This window comes from Lathyrus oleraceus, chromosome 4 (genome assembly GCF_024323335.1).
Source record: "Lathyrus oleraceus cultivar Zhongwan6 chromosome 4, CAAS_Psat_ZW6_1.0, whole genome shotgun sequence".
NCBI lineage: Eukaryota > Viridiplantae > Streptophyta > Magnoliopsida > Fabales > Fabaceae > Lathyrus > Lathyrus oleraceus.
In genome coordinates, this window is record NC_066582.1 from 108,352,811 (window position 1) to 108,376,831 (window position 24,021).

The window sequence follows — 24,021 nt, forward strand, 5'->3', positions numbered from 1 at the left end:
AAAACCATAAGGTCTTTTGTTATCAAAGGGAGAAAACTCAACCTAAACCAACAATCCACCATGTGAGGAGAGCTTCAACATACTAGTGAGGGATCCACCCTATAATAAGTATGGAAGACTTATAGTCCAATCACTAAGGATGAGGTGAGGTTTACATCAACCACTATGATAACTCAAATCTATGGCTAATGTTTATGAAAAAGGTTTTAACAAAGGTGGCCATTGGAACCACAAAAATAATTTGAAGCGAGTTGTATTTACAAATTAGAAGTGTTCACAAAAATGAAGTCAAAGTTGACTAAATGTTCAATTCAAAACAAGTATTAATGAAAAGAGTTTGAAAAAATCAAAGGCATAAGGCCTAGGTTTCTAATTTGAAAAACAATGTCAATGTTTGCACAAAATGAGTTTGGCTTGGGTTAGAGTGGAGAGAAGAAGAGAAGGGCTAGTCCTAAACATGAAAAGATGAGAGAAGAGAATAAAACCCTTAGAGTTCCTTTCTTGAGATCATAAAGATGATCCAAGATGCTCCTTTCCTTTGTACTTAGCAATTAACTCAAGCAATCAAACAAATATTCAATCAAGCTCCTAGGATTTCCATTTGGCTTGTCTCTTAACTTGGATGCTCATGACAATGGTCCTTCTAACTATCTCAAGTTTGGAATCCCTATCACACAAGAACAAACAATCAAAAAGTTCACAATGCAATAGTAGAAATGGACAAAGAGAGAGTTTATATTAGGGGTCCTTTCAAGTCAACATCAAGATGTAAGCATTCTAAAGGCATGAAGTCTAGTTGCTCTTCAACAATTTTAGCATTCTAAAGGCATGAGATCTAGTTGCTCTTGAACTCCATTAAGCATAGGTAATGTCCTAATTCTAAGTCCTTTCTCCTTTTTGCATTGAGTCCACACAAACAAAGACAAAACAAACACAAGGCAATAGTATATTTACACAATAATTTGCTCAAATGAGCAAAAGGCAAATGGCATAAACATAAACATGAGCTCAAATGAGCAAAAGGAAAAGACAATATGAATAAATGAGTAAGAAATTAAATTGCATTAAAGTAAATTGCAAGAATTAAATGCTTGAATTAAAAGTTAGTAATTAGTAGTTAGTGTTAGTGTGCCATAAGACAATTTAGCGCTATGTTAAGCAATCGTAAGTGGACTAATGTAGTAGTCACACCTATCTGAGACCGGTCAATAAAACTATATGCAAATAAACACAAGTTGGAGATCATGACTAGTAAGCCAAGCTCCTACAACTTGTCATGCCAAAAGAAAAGAAGAATAACCTTGTATGGATTTCAAGTTCTTTGCTTGACCAAGAAGCAACCTATCTTGGACACAAAGCAATTCACTTGATCTTTGATCAAGTTGAATTCGATTTGGATCAAAGAAGGTTAGGCCCCTCATATGTCAAGGCTAACCACAAATCATTAACTCATTGGTCAAAAGAAAAAGAAGAAGATGAGAGATGAAGAGGAAATGTACAAAATGAAAATTCAAAAGACATAACCAAAACACAATGATCAAATGTGAATGGGATCAACATCAATCAATGGTAAACATAAGTGAAATGAAGATTAGAAGTCAAGAAAGGTCAAACATATTTTTTGTATTTTTTGGAATTAAAATAATACATAAAATAAAATGAACAAAGTAAGGTCAAACTTCAAATCCAATTCAAATCAACTTGGATAAGTCCAATTGGATCATCATAAGTCTAACATGGTCAAACAAGGTTTGACAAATTTTCTTAACATTTTTTGAAAACAGAAACTATTTTTAAACAATTTAAAATTAAGAAAAATAACACAAATGGACTAAAATCTCAAATAAATCTCAAATCAATTAAGAAATTGATGATAATATTTTTCATAGATTTATCATCATCCACATGTATTAAGAAAATATTTTTGGCATTTTTGAATATCAAAAAGTATTTAAAATGAATTAAAAACAACCAAAAACAAAATAATTCACAAAAAATATTAAATGGAATCACAAAAATAATTAAAAATCAGATTATGAAACTAGAATTTAAGAGGATTTTTTTGCAATTGGTTCCATATTTTTGTGATTCCAAATAAAAGAGTTGTGAAATTTTGAAAATAAATGGAATAAAAGAAAATAAAACAGAAATTAGGAAAATAGAAAAAATCAGGAAGCGTTGGATCATCATTCATTAATTGACGTAGCCAATCCAAGGGACATGAGGTGCGCGCGCATGGTGATCATGAGTCAACAACATCACACCACGAATTAAAAAGAGTCAAACAAAAGCATGGCCAGGATTAGATCGTGGTAGCCTCATCCAAGGGTTCAGGATCAACCACGTGGGAACGGTGGTGGAAACCACCGTCTTCTCTGGTGAGTTAACTAAATCCGGCCACCAGTTGCAGGTTTTGCAACCTCAACCAAACAAAACGTGCCTTATACCAAATTACAGTTGGGGTGATGTACATCACCCCTATAACCTTGGATTTCACTCAAGATCCCTATAGAAGGAGAAATCTGAGATGGAAAATCCAGGTGTTCAATCTGCAGAGCAACAATTCATGAAATTAAAGCCACCATTGGCCTGCCTCTCACACGAGGACTTCAGAAAACCAAGCAAACTCAAGCAAACACAATATATAGTGAAATTCGAAGCAAAACAGTTGAGATGTAAACCTTTGAAGTGCAGCTTTGATGAGCACGATGCACTCCAATTCTTGATTGCAGCTTGATCTTGAGGTATGGTATAAATGCAAGGCTTAAGAATTAGTATTGAAGATCAACTGATGTTGTTGAAAATCAAACTTGAAAAGTGAAATGAAAAATGCAAAATTCCTTTGGTGTAAGGTTGGGATTCAATTCTAGCAGAGTTTTAGGCGCCTTCAGGTTGATCATTCAATGAAGCAAGCATCCTATTTATAGATGAAATGAAAGACAAGCAAGGCAAAAACTTGTGTGCATGATCATTGGGTCCTCCATGCATGGGCCTGTACAGGCGCATGTGAGGCCCAAAACCAATTGGCAATGAATGTTGAGCTTAAACCAAGTTGAATTGGACGTGTGATTTGAATGGCATTTGCTTGTGTATCAAGATTTCATGTGAATTCCATATTTGGGCCTAAATGTTCCCTTCTTCGAAAGACATACATAATAAATCCAAACATAGGCATGTGAGTAATGGTTGGAAAGGTATTGACATAAGGAACAAAAGCTATGTTGTACAAAAATCCATTTGGAGTTTAGAAAATTGTGAAAACTGGCCATGAAGTTTGATGTACAAAACATGTCTTTGAAAATTTTGCCAAAAGTGACCAACTTCAAGCCCTTCTGTTTCAATGATGCAAGCCTCAAATGGAAAAACCTTCAACACGAAAGTTATAGATATTTTCAACACAATCAATTTGGACTAAAACTTTGCACCATTTGGATTTTTTATGAGAAATGTATGGGCACTTGAAGTTGGACTTTTTCAAGATTCAATGGCTTTGGTCCAAAGTGACCTATAATGTTTTGTATTATCACATGTGTTTCTTTTAGGATTATGAAATTTTGTCCAACATAACATTTGAATTATACATATTAATATTTCCAATTAAATTAGTCTCACTTCAAAATCATAAAAAATGAAGGAGTTAGGTCCTTGGGAAGTTGACCCAAAATTAGGGTTTCAGTCAAAATGACCTATAATGTTTTGAAATGAATGATGACCTTACAAGTTTCAAATGGATTTTTGATGAACATTAAAGTTGTTCATATGGTTCTTAAGAACATATTTTCTCTTGGGGTAATCATCATTTGACGAACACATCAAAAGTTAGGTCTCAGTGGATTTCAAAATAGTTAGATGATTTGACTGGTCAACTTCTCAAGTCCAAACTTCAAATCTTGATGAATGAATGATTGAGGATATTTACATAGGCTCATATATTCATAAAATGATGAATGAAATAACTTCCCTTGATTGAATTTGATCATAGGTTGAGGTTTCTTCATGAGCAAGGCACAGTAAATGCACATCTGAATTAGGGTTTCCTTGGAAAACAAGCCTCAAGCCCTTTGGTTTATCTTGATCAAATTGACAAATTAAGATACTTGGGAGAAATATATGATGATTGAGAGATTTGGGGACCATTGTCATGCTTGCTTTCATCTTCATCTAGCCATTTTAATGAGCATAGGAGCCTCCTAGGAGAAAGGGATCTCATGATTGCTTAAGCTTCAAAACAAACAAGTTAGTGACATATTTTTGTGCTTTTGGTTAGTAAACAAAAAATAAGAAAAGCAATAATATACAATTCAAGCATGCTTGGTGGTCTCAAGCCAACTCACATAAGTCCTAACCCAAAGGGTAAAGGAACCAAGATGCTATGATCCTTGAGACAAATGCAATGAGCAATGATGTGATGTCATACGGGATCTTAGGGTCAAAATTAGGGTCTTACAGATGCCCCTATTTAAGATCATTCTAGCCGGAGATATGAAGGTTAAAATCTTCGTCTCGACGAGGTGGAATGGGCTTAAATAATAAGAAAGAAATGAATTTTGGTCCCTAAGAGACCTCATGATGCAGATGTATGCATGCAACGGTTAATACTCTGTGGGGATATATGTCCACAAAAAACAAGAAATCCGGAGAAACTGAGAATCCAAAGGAGTAATACACTCACTAGGGAGGCAGAGACTATGGGGGGAAATAAGGGTAAAAATGCGTGAGCAGGTCACGACTTGAAACTTGCTGGGAAACACGAAGGGATTCCACGAAAGTAAATCAGTGGAAAGACTCGAGCCGACGCAAAGATGCATGTATTGGAGAATATGCCAATACAGCAAAACTATCCACAAGGGATACTTCGGATAAAAATCCGGACTCTGGTGAGGAAATCCATAAAGGACTCAGTTGAGGAAACAAAAAATGAGGTATTACCGGTTACTGGGTAATAAAACTCAAAAAAAGAGACACGTGATCGCACACCGGTATGAGGGTGAGAGAACAACACGCTCAGGGAGAAAGAATATCTAAGACTAGTATAAGGGTGAGAGATATCAATCATCCAAAACATCTGAGGGAAACCTAGAAGGTATATTTCAACTCAGGAAAATCTGACTCCACAGGGGACAAACAGTCATAATAGGGAGCAGAAAGAAGGAACACCAGGGATACCGGTTACTGGGCATATAATAGGTGACCAACCAGGCGTGAATTGGGGAATATTTCCAAGACACTCATCATCCGGAGGGAGGGCTGAAAAAGCAAACTTGACTTACAGGATGGGCATTCAATTCCATAAGGAAATACGAATCTTACTCAACTGGGGAAGAAAAAGACTTCGACTGAAGAGCGCATGAGATGTATTATCTATTACCGTCAGGACGTAGATAACATACTCGCATAGAAGATTATCCACAACCGGTTACTGGGTTAATAAAGGATAAATCGACCGAAAAGAAAGGACATCGGGATACCATCTACTGGGTATATAATGATGACCAATCCAAAGGAGAAACAATCATTACCAAACACGGGTAAATGAAAGATGACTCGGTGGGGATACATTGACAAGAGGAATGGTCCAGGAGATATATCACCGGCTACTGGGTGGTGTACTAAAAAACGAAGGAAAATCAATACCGAATATTGGATAAAGATAACCAACAAAGAGGGGATTACATCCGCTGGGGAGAGAATGAACAATTACTGTTTACTGAGTAACTGATCACCTGAAGCACAGGGAATTGCAGGGGAAATAACAAAGAAAGGGGGTCAATCTAGGAACAAACTAGAGAGACACAGTAAAGCAAGACTCAACCCAATGAGGATATAACTCAGGGGAGTAATTCCGTCCCAATACATATTTAGGGAGGAAACTGAAACAATAATCATCCACGAGGACATAACTCAGTGGGGAGTATAGAAGGAAAGATAGATACTTTATGCCTATGGGGCTGACCCAAAATGAAGAGATCAGACACAACATCTGCTTGGCGAAGAATATTTCATCAACAACAGGAGATAACAAGTAAAGATATATGGCAAAGAATGCAATATGAATATCTGAATGCTATGATTATGCATGTATATGCGTGGTTTATGTATGATTAATGCTGACAAACAGACATATCTAACACAAACAGGTCCAAAAATTAATGGACAGACATCCGGTATAACATCTCCAAAAAAAAAAGAGGTCGGGCCCACAGGAGAAATTAATTCTGGTGGGAAACATCAAATACCAGGAAACACCAATCACCGTCGGGGATCAAGCAGAGTCGTTGCCGGGGTCAAAGACTTCCGTTGGGGACCAGAGACCGCTGTTGGGGATAAGCAGAGGTCACACCTACCAAATTCTGGGGATCTTCCAACAATTCTCGGGAACATGCAGAGATATGGATAGGATCAGTCATAGAAGAACTCTATTGGGGATCTTATCAGGCAATAGTATGAAATTCTATGGGGAACAACCACCAAACAAAAACACATCAACCAAGCATTCTCTTCTAACCGCTGAAGAAACATCTCTGCTACCGGGAGAAGGAACAAATTGCTCCACTAGGGGAAGCTATAGAGTCACCGCCAGGGATTTGTTGCTGAACAAACGAGATCCGAGGCAGGGGAAACTCTATCGGGGAGCTCAACACGGATAGGATCCATCGTAGAAGAAACTCTACTAGGGACCTTATCAGGGGGAAAGGATATGAAACTCTGTGGGGAACAACCACCAAACAAAAGTTTCAACAAATAAAACACTTTCTTTCATATGCTGGAGAGATATCTCTGCCAAGGAGAGAGAACCAATGCTCCGTTGGGGAAGGAAATAACATCTTCAACACCAGACCTGCCAGGAGGAAACTTTCCAATAAGGAGGGGAATACAAATATCAAGCTCTAATCAGGCAACTCGTTGAGGAAGACTGAAGGCGATCATACTGGGGATAATCTGCTGTGAGCAACCCTACCAGGGATGAGTTGTAAGTCAACTTGTTGAGGAGAGGCTACAAGCCAAACTGTTGAGGATTTCCACTCATGCTGGGAATTCCTGCTCACTCTGCGGGAGATTTCCATTTATGCTAAGGGAAAGACATACCTCCTCGAATTGGATAGCATATCAATTTTTATCAATTTATAATAGATTTTAGGTCAGTCCACACAAGGGATGACAACCATATAACTGATAAAACACAGATGCTAGACTCAGACTCTCTGGGGATCTGAGGACGAAGGTATACACATCTCCCGAAAGATCAAGGCCAAAACTCCAGATTCCCTGGGGACTTGATGATGTATCACCCTTCTCTGCGCTCACGGAGGAGACAACCTAAAAGATGATGAAGAGAATAAAAATATGCTAGGAATATGAACAAATGTCTTACCCTTTTTTAAAACGAGTTCAAGTTTTTTTATTATTTTAATATTTTTCTATACTTTTTTTTAAAATTAGAAAATAACTATCTTTTTAAAATTAAAACAAACTGGTCACATATTTGACTTATTATTCAGATTTAATTTGGAAAAATATTTTAAGAAAAAACTTTTTGCAAAGCTAAAAAATAATCTTTAATAAATTAGTTAAAAGGCATATTAAATTAGTGAGTTATGATGCATTTTAAGAGTTATGGATAATTTATTCAACACCAATAAAAAAATAGTTATACATAATTTAAAAAAAAATAATCAATAAAATAATATTTACTTCACTTATTCACTTACAAATTTATTGATTCAACTAATTTTTATTGGTGTGGGTAAATTTCTCGCAGGTTCTTAAAAGAAAACACAATATATAATATATATATATATATATATTATATATATATATATATATATATATATATTATATATATATATATATATATATATATATATATAATTGTTTTGAAAAGGCGAAGATTAGATAAGATAAGATGATGTTTGTGTTTGTAGGTTATATGATACAACATGTGAGAGACTTAAAATTCTCATAATTGATAAAACTCTTATCTAGGGGACTCATCGGCTTCTCGGGTGAGACTACTTCCAAAAATCACGAGTAAGGAATGCGACCTATATCAAGTCCTGGAGACTTAGTGTCAAATCTTGCTAGAGGGTTCGGTAGAAGTCCCGCCTGAAAGGCTAAACACCTCACCTGAGGGACTCAACGTCTCAACAGTCAGGTTGCATGATACAACGTCTAAGGGACTCAGGTTCTTTAAAAATTGACTAAGAGTGCCTCATCTGAAGGATGTAGCGCCTCATAGGCCAAGCTGCATATTAGTAAGTATGTAAAGGCATGAATTCTTAAAGGTCAACTGGAACCTCATAAGGGAAAACATCAGTCCTCAGGATACTCCCATTAACCACAAGTTAAAAAATACTTCACCCTCTGTCAAATGACTCATGCATAAGGGACTATGTAAGGTTATATTTACAAATAATCTTAAATAGAGCGGCAACTTAAAACCTCCCTAGAAAAAGACGACGATGTGAGGTCGCCTAAATGGAGGTACCGCCTCGCCCTTAAGTTTTCCTCGCCCCATAAGAGGAAACCGTGAGATAAGACGTGTCTTAGGTGAAGAGAAAGTCATAGTCATTACTAACTCACGTCTCCTTTGAAAATAAGGATTCAACTGTCCACCTTTTGACTAAGGAGCGACGATCTTTCCCAAGAAAATCCTAGGTATCGAGAACCCATATGAATATTTTATCCCTTAAGAGGATAAAGGATATTCTCAAGTCCTACATATCTACTACTCCTCAAAGAGCATTACGCTTCTAGTAGCCCTAACTGTAACACCCCGATTAAAATAAGAGAATTATTTAATGGAGTTAATATTATTTTATTAATTTAATTAAATAAAGTTGAATTATTGGATTATTATTATTATTATAGATGTTATTCATTTTAATAATAATTAAATAAATAAAATAAATGGAATATGAAGAGTGGAAGGGTAAAAGTGGAAATTGGATAAAAGAGGCCAAAGTGAGGACTCAGGTTGTTTCACGTGTTTTGCCTCAGAGTCAGAGAAAGGGGGGAGAAACGCTGAAGAGAAAGAGAAGGAAGAGGAAAAGGCCAAAGATTGCTCAGAGCTTCCTTCAATCCAAAGAGGTAAGGGGTCTGAACCTTATTAAACAATAATATGCTGAAAATGGTGAAATATTGGATGAACGAAATTGGGATTTTAATCGAAGGAATTCGTAGAAATTATATGCAATGATGTTAGGATTTGTGAAATCGAATAGGGAACTGTTTGTATTAGATGATATGAGTAATTTTGTGCGAAATTTGGACTGTGGAAGGATGAATTTGGATAGATCTCGTAGCAGAGAAGCCATTGCAGATCTGGAGATCTGGTTTCTGGTCATACGCGTATGGCACTAGGCAATACGCGTATGAGATGGCCTGGTACGCGTATGGCACTAGGCAATACGCGTATGGATGAGGAAGATGATGTTTTGAACGTGTTTTGGTCTCTGTTGGTACGCGTATGGGAATGTGATACGCGTAGCATACGCGTATGGACATGGGCAATACGCGTATGGATTTGGTCAGGCGTGGGTAATACGCGTATGAGCATAGGCAATACGCGTATGGGCAGACTGTGGTCTTTCCGGGGCTGTTGTTGTGCAGTTTTGGTTGTTTAGGCTGAGCGAGGTAACTTAGCTGATGCATGGTATATGAGGGATCATTTCCCGTTGCTTTGAGTGGTATAGATATTAGTAGAGTGTGATAATACTGTGTTTGATTATATGGCATGATGTGATATGCTTTTGGTGATAGGATGTGTTAATGATGATGATAACATGACTATATGATGCTGTTGTTGCTATGTTGATTATGATGCATGCTTGGTGTGCATGCATTCATGAAAGGCCGATGCCTAGTGATGAACGGACTGAGTTCCAATGATGTTGTTGACTCCGGGCTTGTTGAGAGGCTTGGTTCCTTGCGGGGAACTCGGATTCTATGGTGATGAATCTGGGAGTGGTGATCCTGTAGTTGGTCACAAAATGGGTATACCGAGTCGTGTTGAGTCATGCATGGGTGTGTGCATTGCATTTGATATGTTGTTTTGTTGATGTTCATGAATATGTTGATTATGAGGATTATGATGAGCTGTGTTGGCATATGTGAAATATATTTATGTTTATATTTCTGTCGTTATATTATTATTTAATAATGTAATTCTCACCCCTTCTGCATGTGTTTATGTTCATCTATGATGAGCAATGTGCAGATAAAGAGGAGTAGCTATTGTTGAGGTTTGAAGAATAAGTGTAGAGTTATTCTACAGAGTCGAGTCAAATGCTCTGGTCATGTGACACCGGGGTTATGGGATTCGATAGATAATTGATTATTATTTACGTTGTTTATGATGACTAACATGTTGAGATATTTTGTTAAGATAATGTTGAACCATTATTATGAATTGTTATATGATGAATGATAATATTAATGTTGTTGTCCGCTGCGAAGTTTTAATAAAATAAATAATATGTTTTATGTTGTGATGCGATAATTGTTATGTTGTAAGAAATGTAAACTCTTCTACATGTTGTACTCTGATAATCTATTTAAATATGTCGTTTGGGTAGAAGGGTGTTACATTAGTGGTATCAGAGCATTGTCAGTCCAGTCGAGTCATAGTGTGATGTTTTCCCTGTTGGTCGATTAGTGTAAATGACACTGTCGATATTTAACGGTTGTAGTTGTGTCGTGCAGAGTATGGCTGGAGAAAATGACCGTGCGATTGCTGAGGCTTTGGCTGCTATGGCGCAGGCTATGCAGGCGCAGCAGAATCCGCCGGTCGACGAGTTTAGGAATTTGGGAAGGTTTCTGAAGAATAACCCTCCTACATTCAAGGGGCGCTATGATCCAGATGGTGCTCAGATTTGGCTGAAGGAAATTGAGAAGATTTTCCGGGTGATGACGTGTACTGAAGCACAGAAGGTGCAGTTTGGTACGCATATGTTATCTGAAGAGGCTGAAAACTGGTGGGATAACACTCGACAGAGGATTGAAGTACCAGGTGCTGAGATGACTTGGGAAAGGTTCAAGACGGCCTTTCTGGAGAAATATTTTCCTGCTGATGTGCGATGTAAGAAGGAGATGGAATTTCTGGGACTGAAGCAGGGTAACATGTCTGTTGCTGATTACGCTTCGAAGTTTGAGGAGCTAGTACAGTATTGTCCTCATTATAATAATGCTGATGCTGAGGAATCCAAGTGTGTCAAGTTTGAGAACGGGTTGCGTCCCGAGATCAAACAAGGCATTGGTTACCAGGAGATTCGTAGGTTTCCTACACTGGTTAACAAGTGCAGGATATTTGATGAAGATAGCAAGGCTAGGACTGCTCACTACAAGAGTCTTAGTGAGAAGAAGAATAAGGATCGTGGTAGTCCTTATGCATCTCCGAATGGTAAAGGTAAGCAGAAAGTGGTAGATGCGAAGAAGCCAAGTGGGGGAGGATCTCCCGTAGCTGGTAAATGTTTCAAGTGTGGCGAGCCAGGCCACCGTGCTGATAATTGTACCAAGAAAGTGCTGAGATGTTTCCGATGCGGTCAGGCTGGTCATAGAGTTACGGAATGTAAGGATGCTGGTCCGACATGTTTTAATTGTGGCGAGAAAGGCCATATCAGTTTGCAGTGCTCGAAACCGAAGAAGGCGGCTACAGCAGCTCATACTACTGGTAGGGTGTTTGCTCTGAGTGGGGCTGAAGCTCCTAAAGAAGATAATCTGATTAAAGGTACTTGCTTGATTAATAATGTTGAATTGCTTGCTATTGTTGACACTGGTGCTACTCATTCGTTTATTTCGTATGAGTGTGCGACCAGGATTGGTGTGATTATGTCGTCCCTAGGCGGAAGTATGGTGATAGATACTCCTGCTAATGGTTCTGTGAAGACTTCTGTTGTCTGTCGAGGTTGTCGTTTGACGATCTTTGAGAGAGAGTTCGTAGTTGATTTGGTGTGCTTACCCTTGCACCAAATTGATATTATTCTGGGAATGAATTGGCTAGAATTCTATGGCGTGTTTATCAACTGCTATAGTAAGACGGTGCGGTTTTCTGAAGTTGGTGAGAATGATGAGGCAAGATTTCTATCTGCTAGGCAGGTGGGGGAATTTGTGAAAGATGAAGCTCAGATATTCGCTTTATTTGCGTCTCTGCAAGCGGATAAGAAAGTGGTGAGTGTAGATTTGCCTGTTGTCTGTGAATTTCAGGATGTGTTTCCGGAGGATGTAAGTGAATTACCTCCAGAACGGGAAGTCGAATTTGCCATTGACTTAGTACCAGGTACGAGTCCAGTGTCGATGTCTCCTTATAGAATGTCGGCAACTGAATTAGTTGAATTGAAGAAGCAACTTGAAGAATTGCTTGAGAAGAAGTTTGTGCGTCCAAGTGTTTCTCCTTGGGGTGCACCAGTATTGTTAGTGAAGAAGAAAGAAGGTACGATGAGGTTGTGTGTCGATTATCGGCAGTTGAATAAGGTGACTATCAAGAATCGGTATCCATTGCCGAGGATTGATGATTTGATGGACCAGTTGGTTGGAGCTCATGTTTTTAGTAAGATTGATTTGCGGTCGGGTTATCATCAGATCCGAGTGAAGTCAGATGATATTGCGAAGACTGCTTTCCGTACGAGGTATGGTCATTATGAATACACTGTGATGCCGTTCGGTGTGTCTAATGCCCCAGGTGTGTTTATGGAATATATGAATCGTATATTTCATCCGTACCTTGATAATTTTGTTGTGGTGTTCATAGATGATATATTGATATATTCTAAGACGGAAGAAGAGCATGCAGGACATCTGAGAATTGTTTTGCAGGTGTTAAGAGAAAAGAAATTATATGCAAAGTTATCTAAATGTGAGTTCTGGTTGAAGGAAGTGAGTTTCCTTGGCCATGTGATTTCGAGTGGTGGGATTTCTGTTGACCCGCTAAAGTTGATGCTGTATTACAGTGGGAGACTCCGAAGTCTGCTACTGAGATACGCAGCTTTCTGGGGTTAGCTGGTTATTATCGCAGATTTATTGAGGGCTTCTCTAAGTTGGCATTGCCGTTGACGCAGTTGACTAAGAAGGGTCAAGTGTATGTGTGGGATGCAGCTTGTGAAGCGAGTTTTGTTGAGTTGAAGAGGCGGTTGACCAGTGCTCCAGTGTTGATCTTGCCTAATCCTGGTGAGTCCTTCGTTGTTTATTGTGATGCTTCTTTGATGGGTCTTGGTGGTGTTTTGATGCAGAACGGTAAAGTTGTAGCTTATGCTTCTAGACAGTTGAAAGTTCATGAGAGGAATTATCCTACGCATGATCTAGAACTTGCAGCTGTTGTATTTGTGTTGAAAATGTGGAGGCATTATCTGTATGGTTCCAGATTCGAAGTGTTCAGTGATCACAAGAGTCTGAAGTATCTGTTTGATCAGAAAGAGTTAAATATGAGGCAGAGAAGGTGGTTAGAATTACTGAAGGATTTTGACTTTGAATTGAGTTATCATCCCGGTAAGGCTAATGTAGTTGCAGATGCGCTGAGTAGAAAGTCTCTACATATGTCTATGATGATGGTTCGGGAGCTTGAGTTAATTGAACAGTTCCGTGATATGAGTTTGGGTTGTGAAGTTTCCGCTGATAGTGTAAAGTTGGGTATGCTGAAGTTGACTAGTGGAATTCTGGAAGATATTCGGAATGGTCAGCAAGTTGACGTCGCTCTAGTTGATCATATTACTATGGTTAACCAGGGTAATGGTGGTAATTTTGAGATTGATGAGAATGGCATCCTGCGATTTAAAGGTAGAGTTTGTGTTCCTGAGGTGTCTGAATTGAAAAAGAGTATTCTTGAAGAGGGCCATAGGAGTGGATTGAGTATCCATCCAGGTGCAACTAAAATGTATCAAGATTTGAAGAAGTTGTTTTGGTGGGCTGGTATGAAAAGAGATGTTGCTAAGTTTGTGTATGCCTGTTTGACTTGTCAGAAGTCAAAGATTGAACATCAGAAACCGGCAGGTATGATGCAACCTTTGAAGATTCCTGAATGGAAGTGGGATAGCATTTCCATGGATTTTGTGACGGGATTGCCGAGGACGGTGAAAGGTAATGATTCTATTTGGGTGATTGTGGATCGGTTGACTAAGTCGGCGCATTTCTTGCCGATGAAGATTAATCACCCTTTAGAGAAGTTGGCAGAGTTGTATATCGAGGAGATAATGAGGCTGCATGGTATTCCATCCAGTATTGTGTCTGATAGAGATCCCAGATTTACTTCTAGATTTTGGGAAAGTTTGCAGAAAGCGTTGGGGACTAAGTTGAGGTTGAGTTCAGCTTATCATCCTCAGACTGATGGTCAGACTGAAAGAACTATCCAATCCTTGGAGGATTTGTTGAGAGCTTGTGTGTTGGAGCAGGGTGGTTCTTGGGATAGTTATTTGCCGTTAGTGGAGTTTACTTATAATAATAGTTTCCATGCTAGTATCGGTATGGCTCCATATGAAGCATTGTATGGTAGGAGGTGTAGAACTCCATTGTGTTGGTATGAATCAGGTGAGAGTGTTGTACTCGGACCTGAGATTGTGCAGCAGACGACTGAAAGGGTTAAGATGATTCAGGAGAAAATGAAGATTTCTCAGAGTCGTCAGAAGAGTTATCATGATAACAGGAGAAAGGCACTTGAGTTCCAAGAGGGAGATCATGTGTTCTTGAGAGTTACTCCGACGACGGGTGTGGGTAGAGCTTTAAAGTCTAAAAAGCTTACTCCGAGGTTTGTGGGTCCGTATCAGATTTTGAAGAGGGTTGGGGAAGTGGCGTATCGGATAGCTTTACCGCCGTCGCTTTCTAATCTGCATGATGTGTTTCATGTATCTCAGTTGAGAAAATATATTGCGGATCCTTCGCATGTTGTTCAGTTGGATGATATCCAGGTGAGGGATAATTTGACCATTGAGGTGTTGCCAATTCGGATAGATGACCGAGAAGAGAAGACCCTGAGAGGTAAGAAGATTGCTCTAGTGAAAGTTGTTTGGGGAGGTCCAGCTGGTGAGAGCTTGACTTGGGAGCGTGAAGATCAGATGAAGGAGTCGTATCCGGCTCTATTTGCTTGAGGTATGTTTTCGAGGACGAAAACTCTTTTAGTGGGGGAGAGTTGTAACACCCCGATTAAAATAAGAGAATTATTTAATGGAGTTAATATTATTTTATTAATTTAATTAAATAAAGTTGAATTATTGGATTATTATTATTATTATAGATGTTATTCATTTTAATAATAATTAAATAAATAAAATAAATGGAATATGAAGAGTGGAAGGGTAAAAGTGGAAATTGGATAAAAGAGGCCAAAGTGAGGACTCAGGTTGTTTCACGTGTTTTGCCTCAGAGTCAGAGAAAGGGGGGAGAAACGCTGAAGAGAAAGAGAAGGAAGAGGAAAAGGCCAAAGATTGCTCAGAGCTTCCTTCAATCCAAAGAGGTAAGGGGTCTGAACCTTATTAAACAATAATATGCTGAAAATGGTGAAATATTGGATGAACGAAATTGGGATTTTAATCGAAGGAATTCGTAGAAATTATATGCAATGATGTTAGGATTTGTGAAATCGAATAGGGAACTGTTTGTATTAGATGATATGAGTAATTTTGTGCGAAATTTGGACTGTGGAAGGATGAATTTGGATAGATCTCGTAGCAGAGAAGCCATTGCAGATCTGGAGATCTGGTTTCTGGTCATACGCGTATGGCACTAGGCAATACGCGTATGAGATGGCCTGGTACGCGTATGGCACTAGGCAATACGCGTATGGATGAGGAAGATGATGTTTTGAACGTGTTTTGGTCTCTGTTGGTACGCGTATGGGAATGTGATACGCGTAGCATACGCGTATGGACATGGGCAATACGCGTATGGATTTGGTCAGGCGTGGGTAATACGCGTATGAGCATAGGCAATACGCGTATGGGCAGACTGTGGTCTTTCCGGGGCTGTTGTTGTGCAGTTTTGGTTGTTTAGGCTGAGCGAGGTAACTTAGCTGATGCATGGTATATGAGGGATCATTTCCCGTTGCTTTGAGTGGTATAGATATTAGTAGAGTGTGATAATACTGTGTTTGATTATATGGCATGATGTGATATGCTTTTGGTGATAGGATGTGTTAATGATGATGATAACATGACTATATGATGCTGTTGTTGCTATGTTGATTATGATGCATGCTTGGTGTGCATGCATTCATGAAAGGCCGATGCCTAGTGATGAACGGACTGAGTTCCAATGATGTTGTTGACTCCGGGCTTGTTGAGAGGCTTGGTTCCTTGCGGGGAACTCGGATTCTATGGTGATGAATCTGGGAGTGGTGATCCTGTAGTTGGTCACAAAATGGGTATACCGAGTCGTGTTGAGTCATGCATGGGTGTGTGCATTGCATTTGATATGTTGTTTTGTTGATGTTCATGAATATGTTGATTATGAGGATTATGATGAGCTGTGTTGGCATATGTGAAATATATTTATGTTTATATTTCTGTCGTTATATTATTATTTAATAATGTAATTCTCACCCCTTCTGCATGTGTTTATGTTCATCTATGATGAGCAATGTGCAGATAAAGAGGAGTAGCTATTGTTGAGGTTTGAAGAATAAGTGTAGAGTTATTCTACAGAGTCGAGTCAAATGCTCTGGTCATGTGACACCGGGGTTATGGGATTCGATAGATAATTGATTATTATTTACGTTGTTTATGATGACTAACATGTTGAGATGTTTTGTTAAGATAATGTTGAACCATTATTATGAATTGTTATATGATGAATGATAATATTAATGTTGTTGTCCGCTGCGAAGTTTTAATAAAATAAATAATATGTTTTATGTTGTGATGCGATAATTGTTATGTTGTAAGAAATGTAAACTCTTCTACATGTTGTACTCTGATAATCTATTTAAATATGTCGTTTGGGTAGAAGGGTGTTACACTAACACCGTAATCTAACCGCCAACCTGCAACCAAGAAGTGTCGACCACCAACAAGACCTTTCACATCATGTGAGCTATTCCCTCAAACAGTCTAAAAAACAACCATACAAGGCTACTCGCCGCGGTGAGCTATTCCACACCCCCAAACATGGTTTGATTCAAAAGTTTGTGAGTAGTTATGACTTGGTCGACAGTTTCATGAGTTTGACGAGTCATTAATTTAAGTTCATTATGTTTTAGAATTGTTTTAAATTAAGAGGGTTACGTTTAATATAATTAGAGTGGAGCCTGAAAGGTTTAAAATGGAATATTTATAGTTAGAGTTGATTTTGATACATTTAGAGTTGTGTGAATTAAATGAGTTGAGTTTTCTGATATGTTTACAGTTGAGTTGGAGAGTAAATAAGTTAAAGTTAGAGTATGCCTTATGACTCTTAATTTTGAATAAAAAGTGTTAGAGTTGTTTGTGAACTCTGTTGAGTTATGAGCATACCATTTTGAATGTTGATGATTGTGTAATGTTATTTTATATCCTGTTGGTGAGCGTTGTTGAGTAGTCATATAATTATATATTATGTTGAGTTATAGTTATATATTATGCTGAGCTATGTTGATATGTGCGGTTCAGAGAGCAACTACTATGGTGGCCTTATATTAGCGATGATGTAGGTTTAGAGAGGAACCTGTGATGAGTATTGCATTTTTTTATTGCATTCATGCATCATGTATATCAAAGATATATGACAGACTTAGATTCAGTGATGAGTCTGATGGTGACGGACTTTGGTCCAGGGATGAGTTTTTGGTTCGGATAGGGGATCGTTGATGAGTTTGGGTTCAGAGAGGAACCATCGATGAGTGGATTAATCAATAACTTAACTCTGATATCCAAATTTGGTACCACATGCATTGGAGTAGAAGAGTTGATTATATTGCATACATACATACACTTGTGATTGAAGATTGTTGTGAATGATTCATATGTTTGATGTTTGAGTGTGTTATCCTTTGTTATTTTATGCAACACTAACATTTACGAATATACTCTCACCCCCTATTGTTTATATGTTGTTCTTTACCCCTATGGTACAGATACTAATGTATAGGAACCTTAGTTGTTGTTGAGTTGGAGGATGGCATAGTGACCTTCTTCGTTATTTTCTACTTTTTGAGTTTATTGTAGTTTTCGTGCGTCGCTATGATAGTGTAACACTGGGATGGTTTACCTATTTCTAATTGTGTTTATGAGTTTTTGGATTATTGATTAAAATTAAGTTGAATTATATTTTTTTGAGACAATTAAAGTAATTTTGATGTTTTGAATTCAGCTGCTTTATTATAATATTTTTGAGTAAGATGCATGTTGAGAATATGTAACACCATTTTTGAGAAAACTATCATGCGTGTTTCATTAAATAAAGAGTTTGGGGTTTAGGGTGTTACAAGTAGGACTTCGGTCCAGGGACGAGTTGGATACCTCAGAAACATATCTCTGAATATCCTAGAGATTGATACCACAAGCATAGGAGTAGAGGAGATGAACATTGCATACCTAATTGCATTTGTTAATTGATTATTTATTGTCATTCAATTTTGTGATTGTGATTGATTAATTATAATGATTATACTATCCTTATTGTTTTATGAACCGTTTATATATGGAATGTATTTTCACCCCTTTTTATTTCCATGTTGTTTTATATGTATGTTATGCAGATTCTGAGGTATAGAGTAGTGAACATTAGATGTTACTTATTTTGGAGGATGGCAAAATTTTCCTACTTGCTGCTTTATTTCTTGTTTTGTTCGTCATACCTTATCAATTGTTTAGTTTTTCGTTGTGTCGCTCTGATAGTATAACAATGGGTTAAGAGTATTTTGAAAAATCATTAGCACACACGAAGATATACTTTTTCCACCAAGACTTTCCACTTGCATAAGACCCATAAGGTCCATGTGAAGTAACTCAAAAAATTTAAAGGTGGTAAGATGTTGCAGCTTCTTGTGCGACACATTAGTTTGCTTACCTATTTGGCAGTCTCCACAGATTTTTCCTTCTTTAATCTTGAGTTTTTGTAATCCCTTGATAGCTTCTTCAAATATGAACTTTTTCATGTTCTTGAGGTTGAGATGACCGAGTTTTTGGTTCCATAGCTTGGTCTTATCCACCTTGTATATCAAGCGTGTTAAAAGTTGATTCTTGTTTTGAGATATCCACATATAACAGTTGTCTTTGGAGCTTGAACCTTTCATTAACACTTCTTGATTTTTGCTAGTAACGATGCATTTTGATTTGTTGAAGTTCACATTCATACCTTGATCACATAGTTGACTAATACTAATCAAGTTAGCAGTTAGTCCTTCTACCAGCAACACATAATCAAGGCAAGGGAAACCCGGACATACCAATTTGCCTATACCCTTAATTTTTCCTCTAGCTCCATCACCAAAAGTAACATAACTATTCGAGTAGGGTTTTAACTCTTTTAGATAGCTCTTTTCCTCTAGTGGGAACTTTTGTTTTTTTGTTCATGGAGTTGTAGTCAAATCACATTGCCTTCAATTTCCTATACACCTTCCCAACTTCCAGGATTTCATCCAGCATATTTGAACCATTGCTCAACATACAAGCATATTTTGTCATATTTTCTAGTTTGGAATTTAACAAGGTGACCTCCTCTTTTAAACCAGTGATCACTACTATAAAATTCACCTAACATAACATGTTATTACCATGGATATTAAACCAACCCAGGTAGTAGCTCTTATTTAGGCGTCTGCTTTTTTATTTATTTTACTAAAAGACTTTTCACTATGGTCCATAGTAATAATCGTAGTGATATGTTAATGCTTACATGATTTGATTCCCAACACCAACAACTTTCCTTTTTTATTACAATATGGGTGTTTCAGTTATAATGTTAATATTTATATTAAAAATAAAATACCTTTTACCACGGTCTAAAGTATCAACCGTTGTGAAAAGTGTCTATATTTTATCACGGTCATTTTAAGCAACCATGGTGAAAAATGTAACATATATTTAAGTGAAAGTTCGCTTTTTCAGGACAGAATAATTGTCTCTCTCAAAACGAAACCCTAACACACTCTCTCACACCTTTTCCTTATGCCATGAATGTTCTATATCACTTATTCACAAAACCTAAACATATCTTCTTCATCTCTTATGGATCAAGGAAAGGTGTTACACAAAACTTATTTTTTTCACTTCCTTTTCACATTTCAGGTACGTGAGACTTTTTCACATTTTATGTTGTTGTTGATTTTGCTTTTGTTGGTATATGTTGTATGTTGTTTAAGGTATATTGTTGTTGATAAAATTGATATGTTTTTTTATTATTTATTTTTTGTGATATATGTTATATGTTATTTAAGGTACGTTGTTGTTGATAAAAGTTGTATGTTTTTGATAAATGTTGTATGTTGTTGATGGTTTTGTGTTTGTTTATATATGTTGAATCTTGTTGTTGATAAAAGTTGTATGTTGTTGATAATTTAGTTTTTGTTGATATATGTTGTATGTTGTTTAAGGTAGTTGATAAAAGTTGTATGTTATCGATGATTTTGTGTTTGTTGATATACGTTGTATGTTGTTTAAGGTATGTTGTTGTTGATAAAAGTGGTATCTTGTTGATGATTTAATTTTTGTTGATATATGTTGCATGTTGTTTACGGTATGTTGTTGTTGAAAAAAGTTGTATGTTGTTGATGATTTTGTGTTTGTTGATAAATGTTGTATGTTGTTGATAAAAGTTGTATATTGTTGATGATTTATTTTTTGTTAATATATGTTGTATTTTGTTTAATGTATGTTGTTGATGATGATTTATATGTTGTATGTTGTTGATTTTGAATGATATACCTTGTACAATGCAGCTTTCACTACGTTGAACCAAGACGTCCTATAAGATGAGTTTATTTGTCACATATGGTTTGAATGTTTTACCAACCCGTCACTAACTAAATAACCTTTCTAATTGAATTATAAATTTATAATATTCAAAATTAAGTTATGTTAGAAAACAACTTACATTGATAAATGTTTTTCGAGCTTTCTTCCTTGCATTCTACATACCTTCCTCTTTAAGAGTTATAATTTGGTTTAATGCTTGTAATTCTTCAACCAACACTTCCTTCTAATACTAATACTAAAAAAAAGAGACACAGAGAATGAATGGAAGAAATCTAGGAAAACATTGATCATTATAACTTGTTATTCTAATATAACTCAATTTGTCAAATTATTAATATTTATATCATATTGAAAATGTTATATGTTTAGTGAGTAGTTGGTAAAATAATAATTCCACATATATTATAATAAACTCAAATGAACACATCACCACGGTTGTAAGATATAACCGTAGTGAAAAGTTGTGCGTTGAGTCTTTCACTACGGTTGGAAAGAACAACTATGGTGAAACATTCAGAAAACAACCAAATTACTGGCCTGATAATCGAACCTCTAACCTCTACCTTTTACTACAATTATCATAAGAAACCGTGATGATACGTAAAGCCTACTGTATTTTTTTCCACGGGTTCTAGTCAGTGGTGGTAAAGAGCGTACTTACTACCACGCCCTACATTACTCTGGACCTCCACCTGTGGTAATATCCTTCCCCCAACTATGGTGATACGTAAAGTGCTACTGTGTTTTTACCACGAGTTCCAGTCCATGGTGGTAAAGAGTGTACTTACTACCGCATCCTACATTAGCACAGACCTCCACCCGTGGAAATATCCTTCCCCCGACTGTGGTTAGATGTCCTTTCCATAGTAGTGGATGGTTGAAATAATTTTCTCTTTTTCCTGAAGGAGATTACTTATAATCTTCTTCTATTTTTCTCCTACCATGCATGCTTCCTCCAACTTGATGTACAAAAGTTTGTATGTTTCAGCTAACTCTTCATCATAGATATCTTCATCACTAGACTCACTATTAGATTCACATTTTCCAATGAATGACATCACATTATTATTTGTTTCTTCTTCACTTTCATCTTCAGAATCTTCATCAGACCAAGTAGATGACATTCCCATTTTTTGTTTCTTTAAAAACGTGGAACATTAAGCTTTAATGTGACCAAAACATTCACATTCATGACATTGTATTTCTCTGCCTTTGTTTGGGTAAGACCCCAATTTTGACCCTAGGATCCCTCATGGCATCATGTTATTGCACAAGTGCATTGCCTCAAGGATCATAACATGTCTGGCTCCTTAACCCTAGGGTTGGGACTTGTGAGAGTGGTTTGATACCACCAAGCATGCTTGTATTATATATTATTGCTTTTCTTATCTTAACTATTAACCAAAAGCACAAAAATATGCCACTAACTCTTTTTGTTTTGAAGCTCAAGTGATCATGTGCTCCAATCCTCCTAGGAGGCTCCTAAGCTCAATGATGTGGCTAGATGAAGATGAGAGAAAGCATGACAATGATCCACAAAGTTCTTAATCATAATATATGTATCCCAAGTATCTCAATTTTCCAATTTGATCAAGATAGCCCAAAGAGCTTGAAGATTGTTTCCTAAGGAAACCCTAATTCAACTATGCTTTGACTGTGCCTTGCTCATGAAGCAACCTCAACCTATGATCAAATTTAATTAAGGGAAGTTCTTTCATTCATCATTTTATGCATATATGAGCCTATTTGAGGCCCCTCAATCATTTATTCATCAAGATTGGAAGTTTGGGCCTTGAAAAGTTGATCAGTCAAGTCATCTGACTAAACTAAGGATCACTAATATACAACTTTTGATGTGTTTGTCAAATGAAGATGACCCCAAGAGAAACATTGTTCTTACAAACGATATGAAAAACTTTAATGTTCATCAAAAATCCATTTTAAACTTGGAAGGTCATCATTCATTTCAAAACATTATAGGTCATTTTGACTGAAACCCTAATTTTGGGTCAACTTCCCAAAGACCTAACTTCCTTAATTTTTATGATTTTGAGGTGAGACAAAATGCATTGGAAATATTAAGATGTCTAATTCAAATGTTATGTTGGACAAAATTATATAATCCTAAAATAAATACATGTGATAATACAAAACATTATAGGTCACCTTGGACCTAAGTCATTGAATTTGAAAAAGTGCCCAACTTCAAATGCCCATAACTTTTCATGAAAAATCCAAATGATGCAAAATTTGAGTCTAAATTGATCATATTGAAAATATCTACAACTTTGATGTTGGAGGTTTTTCAATTTGAAGCTTGCATCATGGAAACAGAAGGGCTTGAATAGGCTTGCTTTTTGGGAAAATTTTCAAAGGATGACTTAGACATGTTTTGTGCCCAAACTTTCGCAGCTAGTTTTCATTAATTTCCAAATGCCAAATGAATTTTTTCCCAACATGACTTTTGTTCCTTATTTCAAGGGCTTTCCAACCATTAATCTTATCACTTTTTTGGACTTTCCATGTGTGAGTTTCGAAGAGCTCTTTCTTTATGTTTATTTTTGCATTTCATGTTGAAACTTAGTGTGCAAGCCAATTCCACTTCAATTGCACGTCCAATTCTATTTCATTTGATCTTAGCATGGTTTAGCACCCATTATTGGGCCTCACATGCGCCTGTACAGGCCCATGCACCAAAGTTTCAAATTGCCATGCACACGAGGGAATCATGAACTCAGCCCTCTTCAGCTATAAATAAGCAATCAATCTCATTCATTTGGCAACCTTGTGGAGACCTGAAATGTTGCAGCACTGAAATCCCAACCATTACCAAAGGAATTTTTCCAGATTTTTCTCTCTTTTTCAAGCTTGAAATTCAACATCATTAGTTGATTTTCAAAGCTCAATTCCTTAGCCTCTCACCTCCATTACATCTCCAGAGCAAAAAGGGATCAAGATCTTAAAGAATTCGTGGCCTTGAGAGCTCCATTTCAGAGGTAGAACTTCAAACTTTTTGGATCTAGATCTTGCAATTCAATGTAGTTTTCTTTGGTTTGTGTGGTTTTCTGAAGTCCTCACACTTGAGACAGGCCAATGGTGGTCTCAATTCTTCATTTCGTGCATTTACAGTTGACATACAATGATCTTCCAT

The 24,021-nt window shown here is 37.0% G+C and overlaps 1 pseudogene; it reads right to left on the minus strand.

Moving 5' to 3' along the window:
* LOC127136244 (ABC transporter C family member 3-like) overlaps positions 1 to 24,021 on the minus strand; it is an 84,127-nt pseudogene that overhangs the window by 55,389 nt on the left and 4,717 nt on the right.